A 10,991-nucleotide genomic window follows, 5' to 3' on the forward strand; every position below is an offset into this window, starting at 1 on the left:
CCTCTCCTCATATTTTGGAATTCTTGTGTGTTCATTCTGTTCTGGTTGACTGTTTATTTTTTCCTTCTGCTCCAAACCATTGATTTGAGTTCCAGTTTCCTTCCCTTCACTGTTGGATCCCTGTATATTTTTCTTTATTTCACTTTTCGTAGCCTTCACATTTTCCTTTATTTTGTGACCATACTTAACCAATTCAGTGAGCATCCTGATTACCAGTGTTTTGAACTCTGCATCTGATAGGTTGGCTATCTCTTCATTGCTTAGTTATTTTTCTGGAGTTTTGATCTGTTCTTCCACTTGGGCCATATTGTTTCCCTCAGCGCACCTATTATGTTGTAAGGGGTGGAACCTTAGGTATTCACCAGGGCAGGGCAACCCACATCACTGGGTTGTAGTGTTGTATGTGGGGGAAGGGTCAGAGAGGGAACAATGCCATTTGTTGGACTTTGGTCCAGCTTTCAGTCATTTCCCCTGCTACCCACAAGCAAATTGGGCCCTTCTGGTGATGATTCCCCAGGCGGGTTGGTTTGTGTGTGTTCTAGGACCCTGTGGTTCTCTCCAACAAATTGTCCTTTGAGGCTGGGAGTTTCTCCCACCGCCACAACCCCCACAGGTTTTTACAACCAGAGACTTTTGAGGCTTTCTTTCCCTGTGCTGGAACCCTAGGTTCCATGGTTTCTCTCACTCCCCAGTTGTCCTTTCTGGTTTACCCACACGCAAATGTGGGACTGCCAGCCACCACCTTGCCAAGAGTACTCTCTGACCCAGCTGTCCATCTCAGCCCCTCCTACCAGTGTGGATGAATGTTTTTTATTTAACTCCTTCATTGTCAGACTTCCATACAGTTCGATTTTTTGGCAATTCTGGTTGTTTTTAAATTTGTGGTTGTCCTTTTGGTTCAAGGATGCAAAATATATCTACTTATGCCTCCATCTTAGCCAGAAGTCTGTTCTTTATAACTTCTGACACCTTCATTTGTCTCAAGTGTGTTCATAATTGCTCACTGAAACATTTTTATCATAACTGCTTTAAAATCCTCATTAGACTATTCTGATACCTATGACATTGCAGTGTTGATGATCTGTTGATTTTTTTTTTTTCATCCAAGCTCAGATTTTGATGGTGTTTTTTTTTAAATCCTCACCTGAGGATATGTTTATTGATTTTTTTTATGTTTTTAGAGAGAGAGGAAGTGGGTTGGGGGGGAACATTGATGTGAAAGAGAAACATTGATCGGTTGCCTCCTGTACATGCCCTGACTAGGGAAGGGCATGCCCACAACCCCTTGGTGTGTGGAATGACGCTGCAACCAACCAAGTCACCCAACCAGGGCAGATTATGCTCTTCTTGGTATGTTTTGAGAGGTTTCGATTGAAACCTGGACATCTTGGATGTCTCCTATGAAACTATAGATCTTATTTAAGTCTTATGCTTTAGTAGCTCTTGTTTGAGACTTCTCTGCCAGGATAAAGGTGGAGCTGCTTTGGTACTGCCAGGTGAGATGGAAGTCTAGGATCCCCATATAGTTTTCATTGATTCTGTGGTGAGAGAGAGGCTCCTCTTTGCTGCTGGGTGGAGGTGAGAGTTTCACTTCCTTACTGAGCCTCTGTTAATACCAGCTTGGCTAAAATGGGAAAGGATGCCTTGTTATTGTTCTTCACCCTGCCTCAGTTTACACTTCAGGGGTTACTTGCCCTTGTTACTCCTGAGCAGTGTAAATGTTCTGACTTTCTACTAGGTCTTTGCTGCCAACATCCTATCTAGGGTTAGGGGTGCCTTGTTACCTCCAGGTAGGGGTGGGTGTCCAGGCTAATCATATGCTCTCCAATGATACAGTGGGAATAAGGGTCAGAGGCCTCATTCCCACTCATTGGAATGAAAGTTTTGGTTCTTCTTTGACCACTGGCCTTCTTTGACACCAACCCCCAAATAACTAGACATTTAAAGAAACAATCACCTCAAAAAGGCAGCACACTGGACAATATAGACCTTCTGAAGCAGAATCATTGGAAGAGATGGACCAAGAAGTCCATACATATTCATATATGGTGAATGTATGGAAGGAGTTAAAGTTAGAAATTAGATGACACAACAGTAAGAAAACTAAAAAAGAACCAGATAGAAAAATTAGTTACTGAAAAAATCAGATAATGATGGTATAAAAGAAGAGAGATGGCTAAAGAATTAGTGAATTGGAAGGTTATAAGTAGGAACTCTACCAGAAGACATCAAGAAAAGCCAAGAAATATGGAAACTGGAAGTAGAAATAGTACAACAGAATTAAGAGTCTTTATTTATTTTTAGAGAAAGAGGGAGGGAGAAAGGCAGAGAAACATCTATCAGTTGCCTCTCGCATGTGCCGTGTCTGGGACTGAACCTGCAACCCAGGCATGTGCCCTGGCTGGGAATTGAACCAGCAGCCTTTTGCTTTGCAGGATGATGCCCAACCAACTGAGCCACACTGGTCAGTCAGTCTTGGGGAGATAAATAAAATAAAACTAAGGAGATGATTTTAAAAGAAGAAAAGCTGTAGGAATTAAGAGAAAATAGGTTTCGGTTTGAAAGGGTTTACATGGACTGCCGAAAGGGAGCAATAAGGAAAGCCCACATCTGGGCATACAGTCAGAGACAAAATCTTAAAGGGTCCCCTGGAGAAAATGCAGATTCACCACAGAGCTTGAAGCAGAATCAGATGGACATGAGACATCTCAAAATGAACCTTGGGTTCAAGAAGTTGTTCATTAATGTTTTTTATACATTGAAGGAAAAAAGCAAAGAATTTAAATGTGAGGGCGTGATAAAAATGTTCTCAGGCATGCAAAGCTTCAAAAGCCTCATACCCAAGACTCAGAAATATTTAGAAATACTTAGAAATAAATCCAGACCAAGTAGCAAGAAATACAAGAAGTGAGGGTGATTAAATATTTTTCTAAAGTTTATTGTTTAAAAAAAAGGTCAGGCACAAAATGTATCCCCATCTAGAACTAAAATTTTAGATAATATTAATGATTGGGCCTGGGGCAGTAAGAAAAGATAAGACATTTTCTTTCTTTCTCCTGGGGCAGAAAGAAAATGTAAAGCAGGCTGAAGCTCTTGTGGAAAGATACTAAGAAGCTGATAGTATATGAACCTAAAAGTGGATTAAGGCAATGGTAGCCACACTAAGAACAAAAAACCATACTAAGAACAAAAAAATCACACAAAGTATGAATACTGTTGAAATTAAATCTATCAGATCGATTTAGTTCAGTTAAACATCAATTTTTCATAATCTTAAACATTAAGTAGAAGTGATGCTAGCTTATTTGATCAGTAACCCTGTAGAAGTTTAGAAAGAACATACCCAAACAGAATAAAATGTAGGTCTGTACTGTACTTAATGCTGGTAGCTCAGAGGACATTGCTGTTGTCAAAACTGGTAAATTCACCTCATTCGTAAAGGATATACATTGTGGGGTATTGAATTCCTAAAACATTTGGATTAGTTTGTACAAAAAATGTCTTCTTTCCACATTGAAAGAATTAGAGGTTCAATTTCTTTAATTTGCAATGATTTTAGGAATATTCAATTTATATAAATTCTTCTCTCTAGAATAAATTAATCTCAGGATAGAGGTCCTTTAAGAGCTCTGTAATCTAACCTAATTTGATAATACCATCTGAAGGCAAGAACATACTATATACTCAGACATGCAAACATACAATCAGGCTTTACAGCTTTGATTCTAACAAAATTTTAGCCATATGTGAAGAAGACACAGAAAAACAAAACTCAGATTTGAACATTTCATATCAATGAGCTGTTCTCTTCCTAGTGGGTAGTAATTCTTAAATTGATTTGATCCCACAATGTACAAACAGAAAAGAGTGACAAACTAGGTTTTCCATTGTCTTTCACCAATAGCAACAAGACCTCTATAAACCAAATCCATTTGGTCCCCTCCTCCCATGGCTCCCTTTCTAATCTATGTGTCATGGCACCCAGGTCACGTATCTGCTTGGGACAGCAAGGGAGCTTGTGAATATGGTCTTTTTCTATCTTGTATCTTGGGAAGATGGTTCATAGTGTAAGAGAGGACCAAAGTGAAGGGGCCCAAATGAGTGTGGGTAGCCATCAGTGACAGATGCTGCAGCGCTCTCTGGGTGTTTATGATGATCACCTTCCCTCATTCCTCCTGCAGGTCAATGGACACCTGCTTTCCTAGGGAGGACAAATCTCCTGTCTCTCTTTTTCTCTCCCCTCTCTGTCCCTCTCACTTAGAATCCAGATTCCACTGTATCTGATTTAACTTCCCCTTGCTTCTTGCGCGAGCATAAGCTTGACAAGGCCCCAGGTGGGGTGAAAAAGCCTGCAAGGACTGCCCTGTGAACTCCAGGCATTGTGTGCATACAAATGATGGCTCGATTTTTCCCAGAGAAGACTAAGGAGGCCTCCTTCTTGGTCCCAGTTCTTGAATGTAGCTGAACTCAAAACTCTATTTCCTGAAAATGATGGAGTGATTCAGATTCACTACCTAGCCAGCTTTCCTACCCTTATTACAGATTAGAGGCCTGACTTCCTGTCTGGACAGAGTCCTTCACTTACCAGTGAGATGGAAGCTCAGGGCACTGTGAGCTCCTTGCACTCAGAACTATTCCTAGGCAAAATCCCTGCACTGGCCATGGAGGGCTGTTAGTTTGACCTGTTAGGCAGCCCAGCTCAGCTCAAGGCCCAGTGAGTCCTCCCAGTCATTGCTGACTTGGCAGGGCAGCAAGGCTCAGCCCAGCATCACTGACGTGACTTTGCTGCCTGGGACTATGGCTGGGGCCCCTGGACATTCACCATGAAGGACACCTGGATGGCTGATGGTGTTCAAGTGGCAAGCAGCAGACATTGTGGTCTGGCTGGCTTATACTCAAAGAGGAATTCATGGAGAGGATTCTGGGAATGCTTCAGATGCCAAGCAAGATTTGGGGTGCCCCAGGATATGCAGGGCCTCCCTGGAACATAACCATGACCCTGATTCAGGTCCACGAGTCCAATTAGATAGTGCCTGGCCCTGGCAGCAAAACAGGTTGTACTTGATCTTTCTGGAGATGGCCATGAGCTGTCTAGGGGAAGCACACGAATGTCAACTGTCAAAAGTAACATTTAATCATCATGACCAAGGCTTGGGCATCTGCGTGTGAGGGGGAGCACATCTACGAGTCTACAAGATAGATGCAAATTCACATCAAGCCAGGCAGAAACTGATATTGGTTGAGGATGTTACACTTGGAATCCTGCTGCCAGCAGCCCCTCCAGGAAATCAGGCAGGAGACGTGGCAGAGGGCGGCAGTCTGGGGGCCTGGGTTGCAGTGGTGGGCACTTGGCAGTGAGGCTGGACTCAGCTAAAGGCAGACTGGGACACCATTCCACAGCCTCATTTGTCAAGAACAAGTTTGCAAGTTACTTAGAAGGCTGCTCTCATGGTCCTCTTGTCCCCTTATGGCAAAGGATGTCCCTTATAAGGACACCAGTCATATGGGATTAGGGGGTCCACCCTTATGATCTCATTTAACTTTAATCACCTCCCTGAAGACCCAAATATAGTCACATGGGAGGTTAGGGCTTAACATATGAATTGGGGGAGAAGTGACAATTTAGTCCCTACCAGATCTCAGTGGCCAAAGCTGGTTGCAGCTCCCAGCAGCCAGGCAAAAGGCTGGGGAAGTAGGGAACAGAATTCTTAAAAGTGACTTAAACCATTCATGTTCCATACTAATCCTGGGATGGTGCTGTGGACCCAGCTGGAATCCTGTTAGCCTGGATGGAGGGGAACTCGGGATGATTTGTTTAATTTATCCTCTACAGATTTCCCCATACCCAAGGCCACAGGCCCCATCTCTAAAGCATTGCAGTTACTCTACAAGTGAGACTGCAATTGTTCCACTCCCACTCTACTCTCAGTGGTGGTCACAGATTATCCCTGTCCACACAGCCCATGTGGAAAGACCTTTTTTGGTGGTGGTGGTGGTTGGGAGGGGGGCGGCCTACTGGATTTCTCCCCGGAAGTTCCCTGCCTGACCACTACCCAGGCATTGAACTCATGGGTGATGTCCTACCCAAGCTTCTAGGACTGGACTCCCTGCCCAGGTCCTGCCCCCTGCCCCCTCAGCCCTTCCTCAGTGGGAGGGAAATAGCATCTCTGCACAGGACCTGTGGCTGAGATGTGGCAGGGAGCCCAGGGCCTGAGTTAGCCCATCATCCGGGGGGTCACCAGCTAGTCGTCACGATGTACAGAGCCAGGGATGGCAACCCTGGCAGGTGAGCATGCCCCCTGCCTAGGGCCTTAGCAGACATTGTCGATCAATTGCACCGCTTTCATGCTGACTCGGCACAGAGCTGCAGAAAACATGATCAGTCAGGGCTGGTACCTGGGTGAAGCTGACTTGCCATTCTTGACCCAGACACAGGACCCAAAGGGCAGGATTAGTCTGAGTCAGAGCCAGACAGGGCAGCAGCAGGAGTCACACACACTGGAATTTCAGAAGCCCTGAGAGGAAAGGCAGGGGACAGGCTGGCCATGCAGGATGGCAGACAAAGCTGATGATGTTTATTTGCCCAGGGCTCCAGTTTGCCAAGCACCGTCACTAATGCCCGTAGCTTTTGTCGCAGCCAGGGAAGTGCTTTGCCTGATGTCACCATGTGGTCCACTTAGCAGACACACTTCCTCTGAGGTACAGGCTGGTGCCTTGGGAACACAGGTAAGACAGGACAGGAGATCATATTCTCCTGAAAGTGTAGCCTCTAGCTGAGGCCTGGGAGGAAAGCAGTGGGAGGGGAGTGGATGGCAGTGGTGTGGTGTGCTGACAGAAGCAGGATGAGCTGGGGGTCTTATTTGCAGCATTTGCTGATTCTCTGGGGGTATGAGTGCCCTTGCTTTGGCCCAGTTCAAGCTACCAGAGCAGCACCACTAACCGTGGGGTTGGTGAAGACGAGCCATCAGGATCCAGCTTCAGCTCAGGACAGCAGTGCCCAGAGAGGGGCACCTGGTTGTCTGCTCCCCCCCCCCCCCCGCCCCCGCATCTGTGGTCTGTGCAGGCTCTCTGGCTGGGTGGCCTGCAAACTCCCCCTACCAGGGCGTCCAACCTGCCACCCTCGGGTCACGCGCAGCTGAACACAAAATCATAAATTTACTTAAAACCTTTTTTTCGCTCATCAGTTTTCATTAGTGTTTGTGTGTTTTATGTGTGACTCAAGAAAACTCTTCTTCCAGTGTGGCCCAGAGATGCCAAAAGGGTGGACACCCCTGGGCCTAAACCCATGGGTACCTGGGCTTGGGGCCTGTGGTCTGGCTTCCAGCTCCTTGATCTTTCCTCCACAGCCTCCCCCCCCCCCCCCCCCCCCCCCAGTGACATGGTGGGCAGGTGGGAGGAATCTTGAGAACTGGAGACAAGTCAGGAGCCACTGGGGAGGAGTGGAAGTGGGAGGCACCCACCCTTCTAGGACCCTACCCAGGAGCCCCTTCCTTCCCTGTGGGTGGTGGCTGCCACTTGCTGTGGGCAGATGATGTTGGCTTTGCAGGAGTGGCCAGGAACCCAGGGAAGCTGGGAATATCCTCTGGAGACCAGGGGTGTGTTCAGGGGACAGGTCACCCACCCCTTTCCAGACACTAGACCCTATATACGCCTCATTCTGGGTCACAGCGCAGAACCTGGAAGTGACCACACTCATTCCACAGATTTGTGGTTGTGGCCCAGGGAGGGGCAGAAGCTTCTGGGATACCAGAGTGAGGCGGGACGGAAATGCCCACTCCATCCACTGTCCAGCCCACCACCTTCTGCCCCTGCTGGCTGGTAAACCAGGGGACACTGCGTGGGCGAGCTGGCAGTCACCCAAGTCTGCCCTGCCTTCCTGTCTGGAAGCCCATTAAATTTTCCAGCAGTGACATCCTTGGAGTCATTTGCTTAGAGAACTAGCCTTGGCCTATCTATGACACCAAGAAAAAAGGCTGCACCCTGATGCCTGAGCAGCCCAGGACTAGCGGGCTGAGTCCCTCAGGATTGGGGACAAGTGGGGCTGGGAGGACTGTAAAGGACCATCAGGCACACCCTGCCCAAAGGGTAGCAGCCACCACTCAGCTCCGAGCAGTGGTTCCCACAAGGCCAGAAATTCTGGCGTTCAAAGATAAGCCCAGGTTCTAAATTTTTATGTGAGATCTTTAGATTTTTAAGTGCTGGCAATGTTACAAAAGCATTTTTTAAAAATCATATATAGGTCAAACCAAACACATCTTCAGGCCACTGTCTACAGACTTCGGTCTTGAGCCTAAATCCTTCATGAGCCATGGAAATCTCATGCTTACCTGTGAGGGTCCCAGCTACCTCTTCCTCTCCCTCCCACTGCCAGCCACAGTAGTGCCCACCAAGACCCCTCCCCTGCAGTCCCTCCAGGGACTGGCAGCCACTCACTGCATCCAGAGCCTGTGGCTTCCATTTTGAAGATCATGCTCTGAGACTAGACCCCTGCCTCTATCATTGCTGCTGTCGACCACGGACCTTCAAGTTCCTCTTTGCCCCGTTCTTGCAGACAACCGTCTTATTTGTGCTGATCTCAAGGCTTCCCACATTCTGATCCCTTGGTCCTTGACCTCCTCTCCTCCACTGACATTCTCTCCCACCCACCCCCACACACCCCCTGCCTGGGTCCCTCACTCCCTCTGCTCCTCATGGCCCCTCAGCCAGCTTCAACCCCATGGCCCACTATTGTCACTTTCGTACCACCTCAGTGTCCAGTCCCTCTCCTGCTTCCTAGACTCTCCCAGCACAGCTTCCACTCACATGTATCCAGCTTTCTCCACAGCTTTGCGCCGAAGGTGGCAAGGAGAATGTCTCATCACTTGCTGCCAGTCTCACCACAAATCATGCCACTAAACTCGTCGAACTGGTGCTTCCCCCTAACCCAGGCCACTGCCCAGTGCAGCCTGCTTCATCTCTCCAGATCTTTAGTTCCCCTTCACCCCCACTTCAAACCTCCAACGTCTGGTTCCCACCTGTTGTTCACAACCCTTCCCACCTGAGCCCACACACAGGGACTGGGTCACTATAAGTGGGCTCCCTGCCCCTAACCCTAGCATCTAGTCCCACCCAAAAGCTCAGGGCTCTTGTTAAGCCAAGACCAGAACCCTTCTCTGCTCCCGGCTCACTCTGAGACCTGGAAGGCTCTATACATGCAGCCTCAGTCCCCTGTCAGCCCTGTTCCCCCTTACTCTCAGCTCAGCCCAGCTTGGCGCCTGAAGTTCCAAATCTCAGAGTTGTTTTCCCATTTGTAAATGAGGACTGCCCCTTTCCAGGAACCATGAGAAAATTGTGCTTCCAGCACTGCAGAGCTGCAGGGCACAGTGCGCAGAGGTTTTCAAGGAAGCATGTTCACAATAAGCCCTGAGTGTTTGCTGACACCCAACCAAGGGCCATAGTGCTATGCCCAGGGACCAGCTCAGGGAGCAACTGCCCTAAACCCACAGGGTAGTCCCAAGAGCAGACTCTAGAGGGCACCACCACCACAGCTCTGAGTGGCCTTTGCCTAAGTCCTACCACCAGGTACACCTGGCCAGGGGAGGCTGCTGCTGCACTTTTGCAGATGAAGGGGACTCACACACTTCCAACCCAGGGTATTTGGCCCAGCACCCTTCTTTGTCAACCACTGAGACTGCAGAGGCTTGGAGAGGTGGGCAGTACATGGGTGTGTGCAGGAGCTGGAGCACAGGGCTGGAGGCCACACAGCTACTTGGACTGGCATTGGGCAGCTCCCAGGAGGGGGATGGAGAATTAAACTTCCCCCCTTCTGAGCCTGATCTGGTTTCCAACAGCAGTGACCATCACCCTCTGACTTCCCCATCACTGGCCCCAGCTTGGAGGGCAGCTGCCTCACCTGTGCCCATTTTAGCTCCTTGAGTTGAAGGCTGGACAGGATAGCCTTCAGCCCCAGCAGCCCACCCCCTGGTGCCAGACATCGTTAGTGCACCCAGGTCTGGGTTCTGTCATACTCAGCGATGGGCTCATGTTCCTGGCCTCAGCGTGCTCACCTGTTAACTAAGGGGTGGTCACGCTAATTGCCTCTCCCATGGCCTGAGGTTGCAAGTACCCTAGAGAGCAGGGTGAGTTCCAGTGATGCTATCAAAGGCCACCCTCTGACAAACCTGAGGCCAGAAGTCAGATGCCTGCCACCCTGGTGCCTGACTGCCTAACAGTGGCCCTGCCTACCCAGGAACATGTGTGCAGTTTGCAGGTGGCTGCCAGCTCCTGAGGATAGGCAGCATTGAAAGGGGCCCTCTCTTCCTCCTTCCCACTGAGACAGGGGCTCCTACTGCCCCACAGAGCCCACAGGAAGGAAGGCCTTGGGCTGTAGGGTATGAAATGCCCCTGCAGCAAGCACATCTGAAACAGTGTGGACGCCCAAGCCAAGCTCCTGGCCCCTCTTCTCCTCTTTCCCCACAGGTGCCTCCAGTGGGAACCTCCTGGCCCACCTATGGGTGGCAGGCAAGTGGGGGTGGATGGGTGAGGGCTCAGGGAAGATCCAGCAGCAAGGCCTTGGGAGTTTGCACCACCCCCAGGGCAGACAGGCTGGATTCTCAGGCCTCAGGAAGACTAATAGCTGCAGGGTGCATCACTCTGCCTGAGGCCTGTAGCTTATATTCGTGCTGGAGTCACCCGTCTGTTCTACCACTCACCTGCTGGGATAACCTGGGAAAGTCACTGCCCTCTCTGGGCGTCAGGCCTTAGGTACAGTGAGGAAGGTAACAAGCAGTTATCCTGAGGATCCAATAGGAAGGCAGATGGAAGGCATAGGACGAATGTCACAGCCTGCTTAAGTGGGAGCAGGAGTCTATTTTGCTTTCGGTCCCTCTCTCTGAGTGGGTGCTAGGAGGTACCTCTCCTTGGTTCCCCAGATTGTCCCACTGGCAGCCCCACGCACAAACATGACCCTGCCTCACCAGCCCTCAGGAAGATCACACTGTGCATACCTCAGG

This window comes from Phyllostomus discolor, chromosome 6, assembly GCF_004126475.2.
Source record: "Phyllostomus discolor isolate MPI-MPIP mPhyDis1 chromosome 6, mPhyDis1.pri.v3, whole genome shotgun sequence".
Classification (NCBI taxonomy): domain Eukaryota; kingdom Metazoa; phylum Chordata; class Mammalia; order Chiroptera; family Phyllostomidae; genus Phyllostomus; species Phyllostomus discolor.